Genomic DNA, 21,905 nt, shown 5'->3' with positions numbered 1-21,905 from the left:
TAACTGGATCACAGCTGCCATTGTTTAAGTGGCTCAGCCGCTCATACTGACTCGTCTCACGATGGAACAACGCGGCTCACATGAGCAGATATTCTTTCATATCAGCGCCTTTTCCCCATTTTTTGACGCTAACAACGATCTGTGGCTGTAGATGCCGATGTAAACAATTAAGTGCATCGCTTTGCTAAATCCGACGCGGAAGGCTGCGCACTCGAAAACATCTTATTTATGCGAAATGTCTAAAGAATGTGTAAAAAGAATCACACAAAAAAAAAGCGAGGTGCAAGTGCAGGAGTTAGCGACAACAAACTCCAAAGCAGCCGCGACAGCAGAGGAAACTCAGCGTGCCTTTATCGGCCGCACTATAAACAAAACAGCACACTCAAGCCTGCTCACCCTACATGTATATAGTTGGTGAGTGCTACATGGCTTCCAGGAACGACATGCTGCCCCGCAGAAGCCATTAATAATTATTCGCGGTCCACGAAACGCACAACCGATGCGCACTTAACACGGGCGCAGGTTCACAAATCAACCGGCGAAAGCCCCAGAACTCTTCCAAAACGTTTCCAGCGGCGCGTGGCAGAGGGCAGCACAGGAAAATGAAAAAGGCGGAGCGTATCTCGAGGGTGCCTCGATGCCCTTTCCGCCCACCGCTCTCCTTCCAATGGGAATTAAGTCGCGTTTGCTCTCGCCGTGCGTTCGCTCCCCGTGCAAGCACGCGTCCCTCGCCCTCGCGCGCTTTCATTCGCACATACAGCATACGGCCAATGAGAGTGTTTTTTCTATTGCTGGACGCGACCATCGAAGAGTGAGTCCCTAACAGCTTCGCTGTAACATTAGAGTGAAATAAGCCAAGTGTATTAACTGCGTGGCGCAAAGAATGACCAATGCATTTCTAGGTAATTAAATCAAAGGGTACATAGACATATACTGTATATTCACGATATATATATGTAAGGGGGGGAAATATAAAATATGCTAAATGCACTAAATGCACCGGAATAAGCGCACGAGTTTGCGGTAAAAAACACACTTATTAGCGAATACTGTACATAAAACTCTCATTCGCAGAAATAATATTCACAGCAGGCAAAAACACCTGATATATATATATATATATATATATATATATATATATATATATATATATATATATATATATATATGCAAGTGTCATTTGTATTGTGTACGACGCCGAGTAGTCGTTTCCGTTCGAATGTTCTCCGGCAGCACAATCATTCGGAATCAGAGTCCTCACTTGCATCGGTCACTCACCTTTCAGGCTTCAATAGTACTGTTATGCATTACATTCGAACGGAAACGACCCAGGCAGCACAACCAGGCTGGCCCCAGCACGGCAATATCACGGCAAACACCGGCACAAATATAGGCTCGAAACCGGCAGCGCTACCCGCGTCAGGAATGGCCCAGTGTGGCCATGCCACTAAAGGGCCTATTTCGGCCATTGTGTGGCAGCGCCAATACAGGCAGATAGCCGGCTCTGCCGTTCATTGCCATTCTAGTGTCCCACCTTGCCTACTGGCAGCGCCGGTATTGGTCAATAGCCGGCTCTGCCACTTTTAGTCAAGTTATTGTCCCACATTACCCACTGGCATGACCATATTGTGATGTATGTGGGCGATGCCGTTATTTTCTACGATTTTAAATTGCGCAATTGTTGCACGGTAGCTCGATGCAACATGCCGTGATCTACTATAAAATCACCAAATAATGATACATAATTTCTTTATTGGTCTTAAAATAGGTTGATACAGATTGTCACTCGTATCCCCAATCCTGCGGGCCACCTACGAAAGCTTTGTTGAAGACGCTACGGGGGGTTGAGGCTGGGCTCGCAAAAGGGGCACTTGAAGATGCTGAACGGGTTGAGCCGCTTCGGCGTAACACCTTCTGCTATTAGCACAGTCGACGGCGTCTGGCAGTCACATCCTTATGAAGTCTTGCGCTTGATTGATGTCGATCTCTGCGTCTCACAGGCACCACCTGCATACAAAGCATATACCTATATTATCGCAACACTGCCAGAAGTGCATAATATAAGCAAGAGGCACGAAACTGAGAAATTAAATGCGTATCACCTGTTCCCCCTCTGCATAGCCGCATGTTAAACAGTCTTTTGCTTTTCTTCCCATGCAGGCTGTACGGCAGTTGAACTGCATGGCCCATGATGGCGTTTATTATATTGAAGGCAACCTCCCGCAGACATGATTCCTCCATTCAAAGAAGTTGTTGAAGCTGAAAAAAAAAACAGAAATACACAGAATTTGGTAGGAAATTCCGCTGCATCAAAATATGCGATTTTTGTTCTAACTAGCCAATTATGATGAATTATGCCTTCATCACAAGACTTCTCGTAAGTGCTTGTGGGTAGCTGTACTTAGCCTTGGCAATGCGCAAGCTTTTAGAACAGAGGGTGCATTATTTCATAATAAACACCTAAGCAAGCTACAACACAACAGATTATCGTTTTGCAGGAAGTTTCTGAACACCAGTCAGCTCGCAGAATGTACTTCCTGAGTAACGAAGTACATTCCAACTTTGGTCTTCCAACTTTGGTCTTCTAGAATCCAATTTTGGTCTTCTTGAGTGTACCAGCCGAAATGTGCCGTGCTGCACGTTTTCAAACAGACTGTGCGCTTCAGCTGACGCTGAAGCGATGCAGCACCGTCTACGTACGTAGTAAAAGGTGGCCGTACATTATCTCTGTAAAAAAAAGAAAATACACGTATTAGGCAATGCACTTAGTTCGAACACTATACTTGAGAATTGAAATAAGACAATTGTACTTACCTTGCAATAATCGAGTCTATTTCACAGTAAATGCAGTTTTCCGACGTTTGGCTAGTTTATGTTTCGCCCGATAGCAGTGTGGAACCAAGCTTGTAGTGACGAAGGTCTAGCCGCTGGTACTGAACACGTTGCTGGTCAAGTTGATGCATGCTTCGCTAGCAAAACATGGTGCAAGCAATGTGGACAACGATAGCTCACAGGCAGAAGCAGAATGTGTACGGGTCCCTCGTTCTCCGAGAGACCGAAAGTCGCCACGTTTTTTTTTTTTTTTTGGCAGCGGGCGAGGTCCGCGCAGGGAGCAACAAATTTGACAGGGCATTATTCACGCTTCTTTGTGCACCCAACCGGTTCTGATTAGCAACGCAGGCTCGGCTGTGCGCGACCGTGCATACCTTCGACACTGCAAAGCGAGGGGACGCAGGGAAAACGTGGTGAGAGTGAAACGCATTCTTGGTATTTTGACGTCACTTCGCCTGATAGTAGTGAAGAACGAGACGCGCACGTTTTTTTATTCTTTTATTTTTTTTTTTGCAGAAGCTGCTGTGGATGAACGAGCAGTAGCACTTGTGCTGATTTTATCATATATGCTGAAATGTAAAACATGACAAATGGGCCTGTAGAACAACTCAAAGTGATCAATTAATGTTTTTTTATTATTTTTTTGCGCTGCTTATCCCAGGAGAACGGTAGAGCAAGACAACGTGTGCGCAAGGGGGTAGTCCGGCGCACAGCATCACTTGCTAACATGCCCCATGCATTTCTTGCTTCTAGTTAAATAATACAACTTCCCTCTTCGGAAAAAAAATGAATAGACACAAAGCAGCGGCAGCCGTATCTAAGAAACCTCGCGACAATACCTTACGCGGCGCATAACATATAAGTGAAGCCCAAAAAGCGAGTACAAGGATCTCGTTCAAGTTCGCCATATTAATTTACTTAATTATGTTAGTATAGTGTCAAAGCCAGAAGAGAAGGCATTGCATAAAAAAAGCGGGCAGTTTTTTTTCTTCTTTTCATAAGCAACAAAGCTTCAAACCTGGCCGCTGCGAGAAGAAACGTAGGGGGCAGGTAGAAAAATATGTCGTTTAAGCAAGATGAGTAATAAAATGAATCCTAATAAACCAACTCAAACGAGATCGCATACGGCGAAAAGGTAAACCAAGCGATGATTTTATTGAAGACGCACTGGCTACACGTGAGTAATTAATTGTATGTATAAAAACACGGACGGCAATGTTTTGGACACTTTCGAGAGCTTGCGATATGGTATAGCAGTTGCTGGATTCCAGACAGAACTGGTGCATTCGAAGATTGACCCCACCATGTATTTATAAAATAAAAGCTTCCCATGAAGAAAATTTTGGAGCAGAAAACCAAACATATGGTTGGCATTGGTAAATTTAAAACTCAACATAAATGTTCCGAAAATGTTGCGTGTGAGATGTGTATCCCGAGATATCTACAAGAGGAAGAAGTTATCAGAGGTGTGTTGCTGAGGGTGTAAGTGGGAGTCTGAATTTAATAAGGAATAAGGAAGCTTATGTATGCCTCTTTGCAAAATCAAAACAACGATAGGTTTATTGATTAGCTGATATAAGATGCAAACGTCAGCGAACAATTTATTCAAATCTCTGTTGCTCGCACAAAAAGAGTTCACCTACTTGAAAAATGTATATATATTTTAGTAGTTTTTTTTCTTTACGCTTGTTTAACTTTTTAATCAGAAATTAATTTTATTCAGTAGCTTACATTTTTATCCAGTAGCGTTCACTTTCTTTCTTTTTCCATTCTATTTTCCTGTATTCTACTTATTCTTAGCTTCGCTCTTCGTTCTCAGTAGTAGGTCGGTAACTTCAACTCTTTCAGCCATCCGTCAAGGTTCGGAATGGCGCGGGGGGCTACGAACATTCCTGATCTTTTTTTTTTTTTTCTTTTTTTGCTGTTCCCTTCCAACTGAGATTGCCTTGTGTATACTCGTCTTGGTCGTCTGACCAAACATTTTCGCTTCACTCCCCCCCCATCCCACCCCCGTCTATCTGTTGTGGCGTTGTCTCTGTTCTCCGCCTTCCCCCTGCTCTTCAGTGCAGATATGCCTGGCGTCGTGCAACATAAGCATTTCATTGTAAGTTAGCATTGGGCTTGTCTCACATTCTTGTCCTTTCTATTTGCAGTTTTTTGTTTTAGAAATATGCACCAACAGTGCAGCAGAAACCTCTTCTTCAACATGGCACCACTTCTTTTTTTTTTTCCCGATTCTTTTTGCGGGGAAGAATTTACGTCTACTGTGCCCGTTGGTCAGTAAAAATCATGTGGCATCAAAAAAAAAAAAAAAAAAAAAAAGACACGCACGACAGAGCTTTCCGGGAAAGGCACCTAAGATTATAATGAAGCGGGCCGCAGGAGACACTACTGCATAGTTCGATATGCTCTTTATGCAGAAAAATAATATAGGGAGCAGTCATCCAAAATGACTTGTATTGTACTAGCAATAAAATTTACAGCCGCTACAGAAGTTCAGCTAGCAACGGCATTACTGGCAAGTGGTACAGATGATTGCACCATAAATTTATGCAGTATTTTGAAGTTCACTACCCGCAACACTATTTAAACGACGCACATGTAAGCGCACATGCTTTTTAATTATACACCCCCTTGAATTTGTTATTGCGCCTATCGAGGATGCACACGGCAAGCGCGCAAGTGCCCTTGTGTCACTTGTAAATAATTTCCGATCGAATGATTCAACACAATAAATACAATTACGCCAAAGTTAACAGCCTTTGTAATAAAACGAAGATATGCAGAACATACATAATAATTTAGTAAGAAACAAAAAAAAATTGCAGAGTGATCTCGTTGCAGTTGGCGTGAGCGGTGAAAAATTCAAATAAATATTGCGTGCTGTAAACATACGTATATAATCGGAAATGGCCAGCGAATGCTGCGTGAAAAATAATATTGAAATGCCGTTCTGTTTGACGGGCCGATATTTACGGGTCTATCAGAACTTCTAAACAATGTGGCTATGCCTTTAGCTTTGAACGGACGTTATTAACCAATGTTTAGAGATGTACAGCCAATGACGGCACTCTAACGGCAAAGCAGGCCGGGATAGCCATTTGCGTCGCCCGGCCTAGCCATTAACGGGCATTCACCGGCAAGGCAGGGCCAGTGCTGGATGTCTGTTACAGTGGCTCGGCCAGCACTGGCATTACGGAGGCAACGGCGGGCCTTCGTGGCCCAGCCAGTGCCAGCTGAAAACCACCATCGGCCCTAGTTGGCCCCATGTAATGTGCTGCCTGGGCGACTACTCGGCGTCCTACACAATACAAATGACACTTGCATATATATATATATATATGCAAGTGTCATTTGTATTATATATAATTATGCAAGTGTCATTTGTATTATATATAATTATGCAAGTGTCATTTGTATTATATATATATATATATATATATATATATAGGAAAATCAGAAGCACAACTTCGCGGTTATCTTAGGTTTATTATTTTCCCAACAGTTTCGGTCGGTGGACCGACCTTTATCCCTTGATAAAGGTCGGTCCACCGACCGAAACTGTTGGGAAAATAATAAACCTAAGATAACCGCGAAGTTGTGCTTCTGATTTTCCTAAATACGCTTGGCCCATTGAAAAATCCAGTTACTACTATATATATATATATATATATATATATATATATATATCAGTGAAGTAAACAGTAACCGGAGCCGGCACAGAAGTAGTTCAAAAAATAGAAGCACGTAGGAAAAACATAACAAGACTTTACGGACGTTTCGGCCGGGGTCCGGCCTTCATCAAGATGATGAAGGCCGGACCCCGGCCGAAACGTCAGTACAGTCTTGTTATGTTTTTCCTACGTGCTTCTATTTTTTGAACTATATATATATATATATATATATATATATATATATATATATATATATATATGCAAGTGTCATTTGTATTGTGTAGGACGCCGAGTAGTCGTTTCCGTTCGAATGTAATGCATAACAGTACTATTGAAGCCTGAAAGGTGAGTAACCGATGCAAGTGAGGACTCTTATTCCGAATGATTGTGCTGCCGGAGAGTCGTGGCTGTTGCGTAGAGGCGCAGTTAACGAGTTCCTAGCTGTCATTCAATAGAAACGCCCCGTTTTAGGGCAGCCTGTAAACCTGCTAAGTTGATTCAGTCAAGGAAGACTTTCTTTGACAGTCTCACCATGTTTGCAACCCATTAAAACTGGGCGCCCCATGTGGTACCACATCTATTTTCAACGAACGCGCAGCAAATCTACACATATCTCTACGGTATGCCGTTCTTTTAATTGCTTCGTTATTGTCGTTATGATAGTGCGCCGGATAACTGAAAGCAGCCGTTTATAATATACAAGCTGCAGAGTTGAGCAGTCATACATTTGGGAACGGCATTACAATGTATGAAATATAGGATAAGCCTAACATGTTTTTCTCGGAAATCAGACTCGAGATTAATTTATTTTGTTTACACCCATAGAAAAAAGCCGAAGAACGCAGCCACCTGCTTAAAAAAAAATTCTTTGGTTTTACGTCGCAAAACCATGATATGATTATGAGGCACCCGGTTTAGTTTTCAACACCTGGGGTTCTTTAACGTGCACCTAAATAGATATACACGAGTATTTTCCCGTTTCGTTCCCATCGAATTCCGCGACCTGGATTGAACCCACGAGCTCCAGTTAGCAGCGCAAAGCCGTATCCACCATATAGCCACTAATTAGGCTACCGCGTCGGCTTTTTTTTTTTTTTTTTTTTGAAACATCGACTGGAGAAAAAAAAGTCCACGTACGGGCTTACGGCTAAATTCTTGATATAAGCGCGAAGAAGACACAGACGGAGGCGGAAGAAGACAGGACGAGCGCTTCTTCCGCCTCCGTCTGTGTCTTCTTCGCGCTTATATCAAGAATATGTTACCGTACCAACTCGCCCAACTATCCATTCTTATGCATTACGGCTAAAGATGAGAATATAGAATGGCTAACTAAAACTGTTTTTGGCGCTCGAGGTCTGACTGCAAGCAATGACCCCGTACCAATTACTCCGCATTCTGTTACGCGAGGAAGGCGGAAACTTGAATGGAATGCAGCGCCGCAGTTTTTTCAATGCGAAGCATTTCGTGGCGAACATTTCCTACTTTGACTCTATCTATCTATCTATCTATCTATCTATCTATCTATCTATCTATCTATCTATCTATCTATCCGCCTACGTCTTTGTGCTCTCATGGTCGTTTCGTTAACTTGGTATGTACCAAAATTGGCATACTATGACAAGAGTATATGACGAACATAAATGATATGTCATGACATGAATATCATGACATGTAGGTCATGTAGGTCATGAAACAGCCGTCTACGTCTTGGTGCTCTCATGGTCGTTTCGTTAACTTGATAGGCACAAAAATTGGCATAGTATGGAGTGTATGAGGAACATAAGTGATAGGTCATGACATAAATGTCATGACATGCGTGTCATGTAGGTCATGACAATGACCCAGCGAAAAACATTAACAATCAAAAACCACTAAAATGGGTTCGGACGTGGGTACTAAGCGAAGGAAACACTAAAGGATGCTGGTAGAAAATGCTGGTAGTTTTTTTTTTTTTTTTATCCAGTGGCCGTGCCTATAACTACCCCTGGGCCCTCGCTGCTTAATTTCCAACCTTGCCCGAACCTCTGATCTCATGCACAGGACCGCATTGCCGAAAGTAAAACTAGGGAACATCGCTCCTTTCCAAATCCCTCTCACCACTTCGTACCTATTGTAATTCCACAGTGCCCTATATTTTTCATCACAGCTGCATTCCTGCTACCTTTAGTCGTTACATATTTTTCATGTTCCGTTAGGTACTCAGCTCCATTATTTATCCACACTCCAAGATATTCGTACTTATCCACGACCTCCAGCGTAACCTCCTGTATCCTATGCTCGCTGCCCTGATTATCATTAAAAATCATGGCTGCCGATTTTTCTTTACTAAACTTAAAACCTAAGCTATCTCCCTCTTTACCAGAGATGTCCATTAATCTCTGCAAGTCTTCCTTGCTGCAAGCCATAAGTACAATGTCATCCGCGTACATCAGTCCTGCAGTAAAGACTGTTCAATCCGTTCTCCTTGCTTGAAAAGGGAAAGGTTGAAGCCAAGTCTGCTCCTCTCAAATTTTTCTCTAATCCTTGTAAATACAGCATGAACAACAAAGGTGACAGAGGGCACCCCTGCCTAAGCCTCTGCTGTATCTCTATAGGCCCAGATACCTTTTTTCCCCATTTTATAAGCACCTTGTTACTTTTGTAGATGTCCTTTAAAAGATTACTTACTCCATCTTCCACATCTAGAGTGCCCAGTATGTCCCACGAATCCTTTTGGATTACACTGTCATAGGCTCCCTTGATATCCAGAAATGCGAGCCATAGGGGCCTGTGTTCCTTTTCTGTTATTTCAATACACTGCGTCAATGAGAACAGATTATCTTCTAACCTTCTTTGTTTCCGGAACCCATTTTGTAGTTTGGCACGATGATGATGATGATGATGATGATGATGATGATGATGATTTATTGGCATCCCCTTTGAAACGGGGCGGCGACAAATAGTCACCTAGCCTGCTTGATTTAATCAGGTATACTATACGTGTTCTTTATCTAGCATTTTTGTATACCTCTCATTATTCTTTTTCTTTTTCAAAAATTTACCTTGTACCGCTACCTATGATTTTAAGAGATCAGGTCGTACCCATCATTTCCCTGCTTTTTTTCCACCAGTACTCTAATCGTCTCTTGCTGATCTCTACGGCTGATCTGTTGATGTTTCCTTTCACTTTAAACCCAAGCGCTTCTGGGAGTTGCACGTTACCTACGGTTCTCGCTGGGTGGATCCCGTGGCATTCCATAAGGATGTGCTGAGTGGTCTCTGGATCTTTACTGCTGCATACACATGCCTCATCTAGTTCCGAATATTTGTTCCGGTATGTTTTGGTCCTTAGGCAACCGGCTCGAGCCTCAAATAGCAAGCGAGGCACTGCCCTTTGTGTTACCGTACAGCTTTTCCCTTCTAATTTCTTTCTTCTCATTCTTGTAAATCTCCATTGTCCTTTTTGTTTCTATTCTTCGCATCCAATTCACGGTCTCTATTTCTCTCACTTTCTTTCTGATGACTCCTGGTTGTCTATTTACAGTTTCAATTATCCTGTACTTGGTTGCCAACTTCCTTGACCTCTTCCTCCATTCTGTGTCTACGCTTTTCATGTAGAGATACTTGTGCACTTTAGCCGCCCGTTTATTTTCATCCATGTTCCTGAGCCTTTCTTCAAAACTAATTTTGCTCTGTGCTTCTCTGACTTCAAAAGAGGCCCAACCCATGTCACCCTGCACTGCCTCATTTGTGGTATTACCGTGGGCTCCCAAAGCCAACCGGCCTACTGATCTTTGGTTAACTTCCAAACTCGACAAGGTATCCGATTTTGAGCATAGAATGGCATTTGCGAATGTTTGCGCTGGCACCATTACTCCTTTCCAGATTCCACGCACCACCTCATACTTATTGTGGCCCCACAGTGCTCTGTGTTTCATTATTCCTGCATTCCGCTTGGGGGAAGAAGAAGAAGCCGAAGTGGTTTTGGGATATGGAACGATCGGTTCCCGCTTCTTTAATGTTTTCGGCTGGACAATCTTCTCTTATCGCCGTGATTTTAGTCGCTATCGACGCCGGAAGTTGTGACGCTTTTGTGGATACCAAGCTTTTGTCGGTGTGCGGAATTTTCGCCGAACTATTCCTGTTTTTGGCTGCTCGGCCTAACGGCTGGCAGGCCTAGTGCGGCGAAGCGCCGACGACTTCGCCGGTGGCGCGGAGCGCCCTTCAAAGGCTGATATGGCGGCGACTTCTATGCAAGTAGAAGATTTCGACGAGGAAGTGGGCTGGAAGACGGTCTCCCGCAGAAGAGCGAAAAAGGCTGACCGGGTCTCCCCTTCTAACCCGACCTCTCAGCAAGGATGTCACGTTGGCGCGGGGCAGGTGAGCGCATGTTGCCCGTTTTCTAACATTATGAATCGGGTAGTAAAGGCTTCGCGCATGCCTCCCATGCCCCAGGAGCATATCAAAATCGTGCTGCGCCCCAGAGGCGGCTTGAATTTGGAGAAAACTGGTCCCACTTCAGTGGGCAAAGCAATCACCGAGGCGGCAGGACTAAGTCTGGAGCAAACGATGGATGATGTAATTTGTCCAAACGTTATTCAAAGCATTTTGGTGGCCAGCACCCCCCTTAGAGAAAACGCAGAACGATATGTGCAAATAAATCTATTACCGTGGCTGGTAAGGCCTATGGAGTCAACGCCTATGAAACTGCTCCTAGCGATACGTGCAAGGGGGTTATTAGAAATGTGGACATTGCCTATGGGCCTGCAGCCCTTGAGAGAAGCACTTTGAACGACCGCAACCCGCTCGCGCTCGGTGTCAAGAGAATCAAGAATTCCGGATCAGTTATAGTCGTCTTCGACGGACTTCATGTGCCGTACTATGTGAGATACGGACCTACCTTGGTGCGCTGTTTTCTAACGGCAGACAAGTTGATGTATGCTACACTTGTGGCAGGATTGGCCATCGAGCGGACGTCTGCCCGGCGCCTGGAACTACGGAATGTGGGGGCTGCGGTTTGCGTAACCCAAGTGCATCGCATGTGTGTGAGCCGAAGTGCAAGTTGTGCGGTGGCTTGCATAAAACGGCTGACAAGGTGTGCAAACAGCGGTACTTAATTCCATACGTGGTACGTGTGAGACGTCAGGAGCGCGCGAGAGAAGAGCGCACGAAGGCAGAGGTGGCTGAAGAGAAGCCGCAGCTGGCGCGCGGTCGCCCCACATTCAGGGGGCGCTCTCGCTCGGCAGCCGCTCCCGCTCCCGCTCCCGGCAACGTGCGTCATCAAGACATCGAAGACCAAGCAGAAGCAGGAGTCGCTCCCGCTCCAGGGGGCCGCAGGTGCGCTTCTTGTCTCGTGGAGGCGCTGACTCCTGGGCTGACAAGGTCAAAGGCAAAGAGAAGGGCGTGGCCCAGTTGTCGGAAAGTCAAATTCGCAGTCCTGAGAGAGAAAGAATTATATCTTTAGAAAATGAGAATAGCAGCCTCAGGGCGGCGGTCGATAGGCTTACGCTAGAGCTAGCAGAACTCCGCAGCGAAATCACTCGTCACAAGTCCGCTTCGCCTGACGGTTCGGCGGTTAATGAGGTTCCGAACTCTATGGAGGTGGTAACGCCAGAAGAAGGGGCCCACGAGTGTCCGGCTCCCAAAAAGGTTAATGAGGTTCCAAAGGCTGTGGAGGTGGTAACGCCAGAAGGAGGGGCCCACGACTGTCCGGCTCCCAAAAAGAGGGCCCTCGATCAGTCGAACCAGTTACAAATCAAGGCAAAGTCTGAGATTAAGGAGGCCCTCTCTGCCATTAACGATAGCATCAGACAAATCAACGACCGACTTACTCGTATTGAGTGTAGCAAGGAGGAATCGGGAATCAGGCTGCGGAAGATTGAGACGTATCTTAATGAAACAGTAGTTCCCGTCATGGAGAACATCTGTCCCAAAACGCTACCACTGCAGGTCAGGTCCCTCAGTAACTGCCAATTGGATAGCATATCTCCAAATAATCAGGATGGCGCCGCCAAATAGGAAATTCACAAGTTGGCAATGTAACTGCAGGGGCAACCGTCCCGTCCTAAAAAGGCTGCCCTCCTGCAGTTAATTAGATCAGAGGCTGAGAAACCACACGCAATTATACTCCAAGAAACACTGACTATCGATCTTTCCTTCTCGGTCTACAAGGTGGAATCTTTTCAAGGAAATAGAGGCAGGGGTGTCGTCATTCTGATAAACAGGAAGATTCCTTATGTCAGACATGAGCTCCGCACGATACACAGCAATGTTGAATTTATTGCGGTTGAGATTGTTCCCGACAGTTACGTAGGCAATAGCAGCAGCATATTTCTCCTCAATTTGTACAGCAGTCCTAAATATTCCAGACAGTGCTTCAAAGCCATCCTAACCAAGGTCGCTAAACTTGCTAGGGATGTTCCTCGACTTAAATGCACCTCATCAAGCGTGGAGATACACATTCTCCTCCGGCAAGGGGAAGAAGCTGTGGACGCACGCATCGGACCTTAATCTAACTCTTATTACAGACCCGGAATGTCCAACTAGATGCGGCACCTCCTCGTGCAGAGACTCGACTCCCGACTTAACTTTTGTCAGGGGGATCGGTGAGTTCATTTGGGAGAATACCAACATTGATCTGGGCAGTGACCATTACATAATAACAATCAAACTCGAGATAGCCGCTACAAAGCTAAGGGAATATAAGCTGATTGATTGGGACAAATTCCGTAAATTGAGAACCCCCCAAGGCTCATCCCCAGCTACGGCGGAACCCCCGCTCGAAAGCTGGGTTGAGCAACTCGTATCTGACATCAGGGCGTCGGAGAGGGTTATTGTCACGGACGTCCAAACGGATAAGATGGATTCCAGGCTCGCTAACCTCCTCGAGGCCAAGCATTCGATATTAGCACGATGGAAAGGTCAACGGTTGAACCGGAGGCTTCGGAAGAAAATAGCAATATTGAACAAAGAAATCGAGGAATACTGCAGAGTTCTATGCAGACAGCAGTGGGACGAAGTGTGCAATTCCCTGGATGGCCGAATCCGCAAAGGCGGTAGCTGGGGCCTCCTCAAACATCTCTTGGATGAGAGCGGCTGCAAGTCCAAACCCGCTCGACGGTCGCTGCTATGTAAAATAATTCACAACGCGAGAAAAGAAATGGCGGATGACAAGCTGTTGGATGACCTAGCTAGACAGTACCTCCCGCTCAAGAGCACGCAATCGCTCAACCCCCTTACGGTCGGGTACTCGGGGTCTCCCAATTACGACCTTGACGGAGATTTCTCGGAGGGTGAAATTCGCTTTGCGATTCAGGAACTTAACAGTAAATCTGCTACAGGCCCCCGATTGGATCTCAAACAGAGTTCTGCGCAACCTCGAAGATAATTCTGTCAGTTACCTAACCAGGCAAATCAACAGAATCTGGAAAGAGGGCCGCGTTCCGAAAGAATGGAAACACGCACGTACGACACTGATTCCCAAGCCGGGCAAACCTCTTGGGCTTGCAAACCTCAGACCGATCTCTCTGACGTCATGCCTCGGTAAGGTCGCGGAACATGTAGTGCTAAACCGGCTCTCGAACCATGTGGAAGAGAATGAACTTTTTCCATACACCATGATCGGATTCAGGCCAGGACTTGCGACCCAGGATGCCATGCTTAGAATTAAGAAGAGGCTCATAGAAAGGGTCACTCGCGATACAAGAGTCCTACTCGGTCTTGATGTAGAGAAGGCTTTCGACACTGTATGCCACACGGCAATTCTCCAGGCCATTTTGGATCTTAATCTTGGTCAACGTTTTTTTTTCCGCTATATTCAATCTTTTTTGAGCGGCAGAACCGCTTCTTTGCACATTGGCGACTTAAAATCACAACTTTATGAGCTGGGTGACAGGGGCACTCCACAGGGCTCGGTATTGTATCCCTTCCTGTTCAATCTGGTGATGGCCAAGCTGGCCAAAGCATTGTTGGACATTGAAGGGGTTGAACACACCATTTATGCCGATGATGTTACTCTATGGAGCGCTGGAGGCAGCGACGGAGAGTTGGAGGCTCGAATGCAGGAGGCTATTAGGACCACGGAACTCTGCCTTTCTTCAGCGGGCCTCAAATGCTCGTCTAAGAAATCTAAATTGCTCTTTTACCGTCCTTCCAAGCCAGGACGAAAACCTAAGGGCTGGGAGCAAGATAGTCGACGTCATATTGTGCTCTTTGACATGAATGGTAACCGCATCCCTGAAGTACGGTCGATCAGAGTCCTAGGACTGACTATTGAGGGTAACGGATACAATTGACTGATGATACAAAAGATAACTGGCAAAGTGGAGAATGCTCTAGGAATGTTTCGACGCATTGTCAATAGAAATAAAGGTATGAGCGAGGAATGTGCCATTAGGCTCATACACGCTTTCGTCCTCTGTCATATTACTTATGTTGCGGCTATGCTCGATTGGAAAAAACAGAAGAGAAACGACTCGATACCACAATCCGTCGAGTCTACAAGGTAGCCCTTGGGCTACCGTTGAACGCATCCACCGAGCTTTTTTCGAAACTAGGAGTTCACAATACTCTAGCTGAAATTGCTGAGGCTCAGCGCACAGCACAGGTCGTCCGGTTGTCAGGCACCAGAGCTGACAGAGACATCCTGGTCACTATGGGCATGTTTACTGAACTTGAAAAGGGTAACGTCAGACATCTTAGCAAAGAAATCAGGGACGCGATTGTGGTTCATCCCTTTCCCAGGAACGTTCACCCGGTCTTTAACCCAGGGAGAAGGCTCGCCCGCGCGATGGCTCTTCTTGCCGAGGCTGCTACGGATTCCACAGAAGCTGCCTTCGTAGACGCCGCTCAGGTGGCCAGTCGCGAAGATTTTTCGGTAGCCGTAATAGACGCCCACGAAAGAGTCTTCAACGCACTCTCTGTTTATACCGAGAATCCGGACGTGGCCGAACAAATGTCCATTGCACTCGCTCTACTACATCCAGAGCGCTCGGTAATCTATAGCGATTCTAGGGTAGGTGCTCGCGCCTTTGCTAGGGGAGTTGTGGATGCGAAGGTTTCAAGGTTACTGGAAGGTAGATGCATTAGTCTCCACTCTATAGTCTGGTTCCCAGCCCATATGGGCGATTTCGTGGGAGGACAGCGGAACCTTAACGAATTCGCTCATAGGGCCGCGCGAGGACTTACCAGCCGCGCTCCCCTGCAGACGCCCTCGTCTCCTCCTAAGGCCTTTAAGGACCAGCTTCAGACATATAATGAGCTCATCAAGCACTTTTATTTAGGACGTAGAGAATTCTCCCTTCCAAACAAGGAACTTAACAGGGCACAGTCAGTGACTCTCCGCTTGCTACAGACGAACTCGTACCCCAATCCTTGGCGTATGAGCCGAATCGACCGAGACTACGACGGAACTTTCAATTGTGCACAGTGTGGTGGACATGTGAACTTGGGACACATGTTGTGGGGATGCGCGACGCAGGCCTCCTATATGGAGGACAAGAACAAGTGGGACGGCGCTCTTAGGAGCAGCGAGCTGCAAGACCAACTCTGGGCTGTCCAGAAGGCCCGCGAAGCGGCGGAGAGCCTAGGGCTCCCCGTCCCGACGTGGGAGGTGCCCTCTACACCTTGACGAACAGTCTGGTGTCCTTCAGGACCCTTTTTTAACACGAAAGTGTTTTATTCCGGGGTCCACCAAGACTTCAGTGACGTATTTCCGTCACGGAAATACGTCAGCTTACAATGTACACGAACATAATACAAAGAAAGAAACGAGAAGAAAAAGTTCCACAAACATGCAAAATTTGGAAATCGAACCCACGACCTCTCGGTCCACGACGATAGATCGCCGAGCGTTTAACCCATTGCGCCACAAACGCAATTGCAGAGAGCTACACAGACGCGCCTTATATATCTAACACTCTTCCGTGTACCCGCGCTCTTGCTCGGGGCGGTGCCGCCGCCTACGAGCAGAAAAGAGAAGTACTGCATTATGACACTAACGCGCACCGACAGTGAACGCTTCGGTGGTCTCAGCACTACGACTATAGTGCCTAGAATATACTTACTAGTGTGCCGACCGCCGGGCGTTTCTAATGGGAGACACTGGCACCGCCGGTGATGCCTTCCGCCGGAGGCCACCAGACGGCGACACTGTTTGGGACCGTGCTAACCGAGCGGCGCATCGCGCGTCGCTTGCGCTTCGGATGCACTTTGGATGCGCGTTCGTAAGCGCAGTCGGTTGCGGCGCGTTGTAGCTTTCGAGCAAGTAGCATGTGGTGCCTCCGCATGTCATTGAAGACACGTTTCACTTTCGTGTTCTATACCGATTCCTATATAAGAGGGATCAACCACATTTTTTGAAATACAGTTTAACCACCACCACCATTCCGCTTTCCCTTGTAGAATTATGGCATACAGAAGCCGCAGAATAACTCCATTCCGTCGATATAATGGAGAAAGGCTTTTAATAGCACTGATACGGGCCGTGAAGACCCTGCTAACAGGCGAGAGTCCCCGTTTTCTCCTCTCGTGCTCGCCGACGCTTCTTCTTCTTCTCTTCTTGTTCCGCCGGCGCTTCCAGTGAAAACAATACCCTTTATTTTCAGATTATCTTGGTGGTTGCTTGAGTAATTCTTTTCTTCGTTTATGTCTACGCCGAGGTACTTATATTGCTTCACTATGGGTATTACTTGCTGTTGAATTGACGCCACGAAGTTACTCGTCTTTTCATTACAGATCATAATTCCTGATTTCTCTGTGCTAAACTTAAGACCTAGATTTGTCGCTGCATTCCCACAAATATTCGCAAGTATCTGTAAATCTTTTTATTGTCCGCTAGTAGCACAATGTCGTCTGCGTACATCAATCCAGGGACCTTCTGTTGTACCATTTGTCCATTACGCATGTAGGATAAATCAAAACCTAATTCGCTGTTTTTCAGTCGTCTTTCTATACCCTTAACGTAAAGCGTGAACAACAATGGTGACAGAGGGCATCCTTGCTTCAATCCTTGGTGAATTCCCACCATTTCATTACCTTTTCAACCTTCCCGTACCACTTGTACTTGGTTGTCTCTATATATGTCCCTCAACAGCTCCATGAAATCGTCATCTATGCCTTCGTGCTGAAGAATATCCCATAACAACTTCCTGTCTACGTTGTCATAGGCTCATTTAATATCGAGAAATGCTATCGATAAAGGTCTTTTCTGATCTACTGAAATCTCTATGTACTGAGTTAGTACAAACATATTATCCTCTAAGCGTCTGCATGGCCTGAACCCATTCTGTAGTTCCCCCAATACATCGTCTTTCTCCACTGCACTTCGACAGTTCTAATTTTATGGCTTGCATTGCCATTCTATATATCACCGACGTTACTGTAACTGGCCTGTACGAGCTAGTCTTATCCTTATCTCCTTTGCCTTTGTAGATGAGATACATCTTGCTTTCACGCCATCCAACGGGAATTTTCTTTGTTCTAATCACTTCCTCTATGGCATTAGTCAGCAGTTGCTTGCTTTTTGGACCGAGGTTTTTGATTAGCTGTATTGGGATTTCATCGGGTCCTGCTGCCGTGTTGTTAGGGACATTTTCTGCTGCCTTTTTCCAATAAAAGCTTTCTATGCTAAATTTTGATCTCTCAGGCCTCTCTGTTGTTGCTGGATGTGTTGTCTGAACTACGCTTTTTCTCGTGCCGAAGTTATGCCTGATAACGTCTGTGATGTACCGCAGCGCATCATCGCCTTCGTAGTTGTTACCGTCTTCATCCCTTATAGCCGTTTGCGAGTTTTTAGTTGGAGCTCCGGGTGCTTTTATACGGTTCCAGATTCTTTTTGGGGCGTCTTTGTCTCTTTTGTGAATGTTACGCACCCAATGCTTGCGTTGTAGTTCACTTGCGCATTTAATTTTCTCTTGTACGAGCTCACTCGCAACCCTTTTCTTTTCTCGGTATGTATTTCATCTAAGGAGCACCTCTTCTTCTTGTAATCCCAACTTTTTGGCTTCTCGATGAGCCCTAGATAATTCTTCTATAATTCTCTATAATTCTATAGCTCTTCTATAATTCCTTGTACTACAACTTACGCGGTTTCCTCTTTCCAATGCAACAAGTGTTTTGCCGTGTATGCCTTAATTACTTCATGCTGCATAACGCCCACCAGTTCCTTATATTCCCAGACTGCTGTAGGAAAAGCCTCAATTTTCTTCTCTATATGTTGTTTGCGATCTCTAATATTTGCTCGTCATTCATTTTTAAAAACTCTGAGGATATTGGTTCATGTTCTGCGTTGGTATCTCACCCAAACTTTATTGCTAAACGTCTATGATCGCTTCCCATGCTATTTGTTTCATTTTCGTCTATTATCATTTGGTCTAGTTGTTCGTAGACCATTTCTGAGACTAAGGCATAGTCGATACATGACTGCCTGTTTCCGCATTGCCACTTTACCTGTCCGTGACACTTATTCTCCCTGTTAACTACTATAAGCTTCTGTTCATCACACAGATCCATCTAGGGGCGGATCGAGGTTTTTTCTGAGGGGGGGGGGGGGAGGTCACCTTCTGTCACTGATGTTGATGATGATAGTAGCCTTTCTCATTTACCAAAATTAACCGTTTCAGCTCACGATAAACCCGCGTTTTATACGGCTAGAGCAACACCTGTAGCCCGTCGTGGTGGCTCAGTCAGTTCAGGCATTGCGCTGCTGAGCACGAGATCGCGCGATCGCATCCCGGCCGCGGCGGCCGCATTTCGATGTAGGCAAAATGCAAAAACGCCCGTGTGTTTGCGTTGTAGTGCACGTTAAAGAACCCCAGGTGGTCAAAGTTAATCCGAAGTCTTCCACTACGGCGTGTCTCATAATCAGAACTGGTTTTGGCACGTAAAACCCCAGAAAGAGGAAGAAGCCCTATAGCGAAGCCAGGTATCGGTTTCTCCGAGCTTATAGGAAAAGGACGTTACCCAATACAGCCATGTGCTTGGCGGCTGTGCCTGATAATGCAGGTTGTTCAAAACTAAGCTTTATGCTTTTCTTAAAATTAGGCACTGGGAGGCACGCGAAGACCACCTGTGCAAATAAGTTATGTGGCCAGGGGGGCACAAAGTGAGATGATAATTATCGGTGTGAGCAGTCCAATTAACTAAAATTGAACAATTATTTTTTGTCGACTGCAGTAAGTGGGTATGTTTGTATTGAAAACTTAGAGGCAGTCGTGTTTCTACATAGTATCAGTCGGAAGAATTATTCTAGCGTGTCCGTGCTCCGAGATATCCGACTCCAAATTTCAATTGTACTGCGCAGAGTTATCGAGTCGACGCGAGAGCGGTTTATGCTTTGCGTTGCTGTGGAAGGGAGGAATTTTGAACATTTTTAGGGCATTGACATCTTGATGGGTGAAGTTTTGTCATGAGATGTGTGCATGACAACACCAAACTTAAAGCGGCAGAATTAAATATTCGTTAGCATAGCTAAAAAGGTTTCTGCTGTTGATGGTGCAGTTGTTGCTTTTGATTTCAATAAAAGTTACATTACTTGGAAATCAGCAGTCACTTTATTTGCGTAGCCCAGGAAAGGACCATGCCCGGTCATCTAGTCACCATTACGCACGCGCACTGCCCTCCGGCTTCTCCGCTCGCGCCATTATCTCGGCATGGCAGCTGCCGCCATCTTTACAAGCTGCGCGGTCGCATGTTACGACAGCGGTTACGGGTTCTTCGATTTTTTTTTTATTTCGCCAGCCGTGAGGGGAAGGGGGGCAGTTATTATCTTTGCCAATGCCTCCGCCGTGTCACATCAGGGAGTAGCTTTGCGCCGATCCTCACTTTTTTGCATCCGTAATCATGCAAACGACAATTAAAATTTGGAGTTGGATATCTCGGAGCATAGACATGCTAGAAGAATTCTTTCAAGTGAAACTGTGTAGAAACACAACTTCCTCTAACTTTTGAATACAAACATACACACTTACTGCAGTCAATAAAAAGTTAATTATTCAATTTTAGTTAATTCGGCTGCTGACAACGATAATTATCTAACTTTGTGTACCCCTGGCTACAGTGTACTACACTACCCCTTCTAGTACACTGTATACCCTGGCCACATAACTTATTTACGCAGGTGGTCTTCACGTGCCTCCCAGTGCCTAATTTTAAGAAAACGATAAAGCTTAATTTTGAACACCCGGTATATCTAGCCTGTATTGTTTCTTAAAATAAAATTTGGGATGATCTGTCGCAGTTTCGTTATAAATGCGTAAGCACGGGTTCATCTTTGGAGTTCTGTTGGGACACCTTTGATTTCCTTAAGAAGATTCTTTGTGTTCGGCTGAGACACCTTCGTTTTCTTTGGAGGAACGCTCCGCTCCAACGCGGCAACCACTACGCTGGTTGTTTACGATATGCGAATCACCGCGTATGAAGACTCACAAGAAGAACGATGTGGCGTAGTAGCCGAGAGCGCGAGCCAGCGTCTTCATGTTTTGTCTCCCACGCGACGTCATCCTTTTACACAAGGCGGGCATCTGCTCCCGTTTCTCTCACCACGCGACACCATCCTAGGCCCGCGCGCAGGCGTTGGCCGCTGACGTCACGCTCCCCCACTTCGCAGCCGCTGCTCGAGGCTTCGCCCCGCTCCGCGAGAACGCCCACTCAGATAAACGGATCCGGCGGCTTTGAGCCTCCTATGCATTAAAATGTACGACAATAAAACTGCGAAGTTACAATGAAAAACTTGTAGCGTACGAACGGTACTATATGCTTCTATTGGATGTTGTCAACGTGTAACTGTGATCACAATGAGTGCTACAGTTAAAAAAAAAATTGCCTATGCGTAGTTCTTAGTTTAGTTGTTAGTTGTTATTATTTATATATGAACACTTCAGCGAGAGATTTCTTTCATTAAGCAGGTTGGTCGCGGAACCGATGACAGCAAATGAGGCAACCGATGACACCCTAATGCGGAACCATCAGGCGCGAAGGCGCTTGCGCGGACATCGGCGTGCTTGGCAAAAGGGACGTCCCCTCATTCATTCGACGCCACCGACGGGACGAGGAAGGCACAGCCGGCGCCAGGAGGTCCAAGTTGTTCATGAGAAAAATTAACTACGGCAACTTCGCGACACCACACCCCTACGGAGTACAACTAAGCTTGTGAGCGAGCTAGCTTTACTTCTACATGACTGATACCATTGGTACTCACGAAAAATAATTTTTAAGAATGCTGGTGGCCATATTTTTTTGTGACAGGGCCATCCTCCTGTCAGCGAGGGGGCGATGCAGAAATCTGAGGGGGGGTCAGGACATCCGGACATCCCCCTTGGATCCGCGCCTGGATCCAGCACTATAGAGAGCCGTTCGTTCGTTCATTCATTCATTCATTCATTCATTCATTCTATTTCGGCATTATGGCACATTATAGCATGT

Source organism: Dermacentor silvarum, chromosome 4, assembly GCF_013339745.2.
Source record: "Dermacentor silvarum isolate Dsil-2018 chromosome 4, BIME_Dsil_1.4, whole genome shotgun sequence".
Lineage (NCBI taxonomy): Eukaryota > Metazoa > Arthropoda > Arachnida > Ixodida > Ixodidae > Dermacentor > Dermacentor silvarum.
This window is presented reverse-complemented; position numbering follows the sequence as displayed.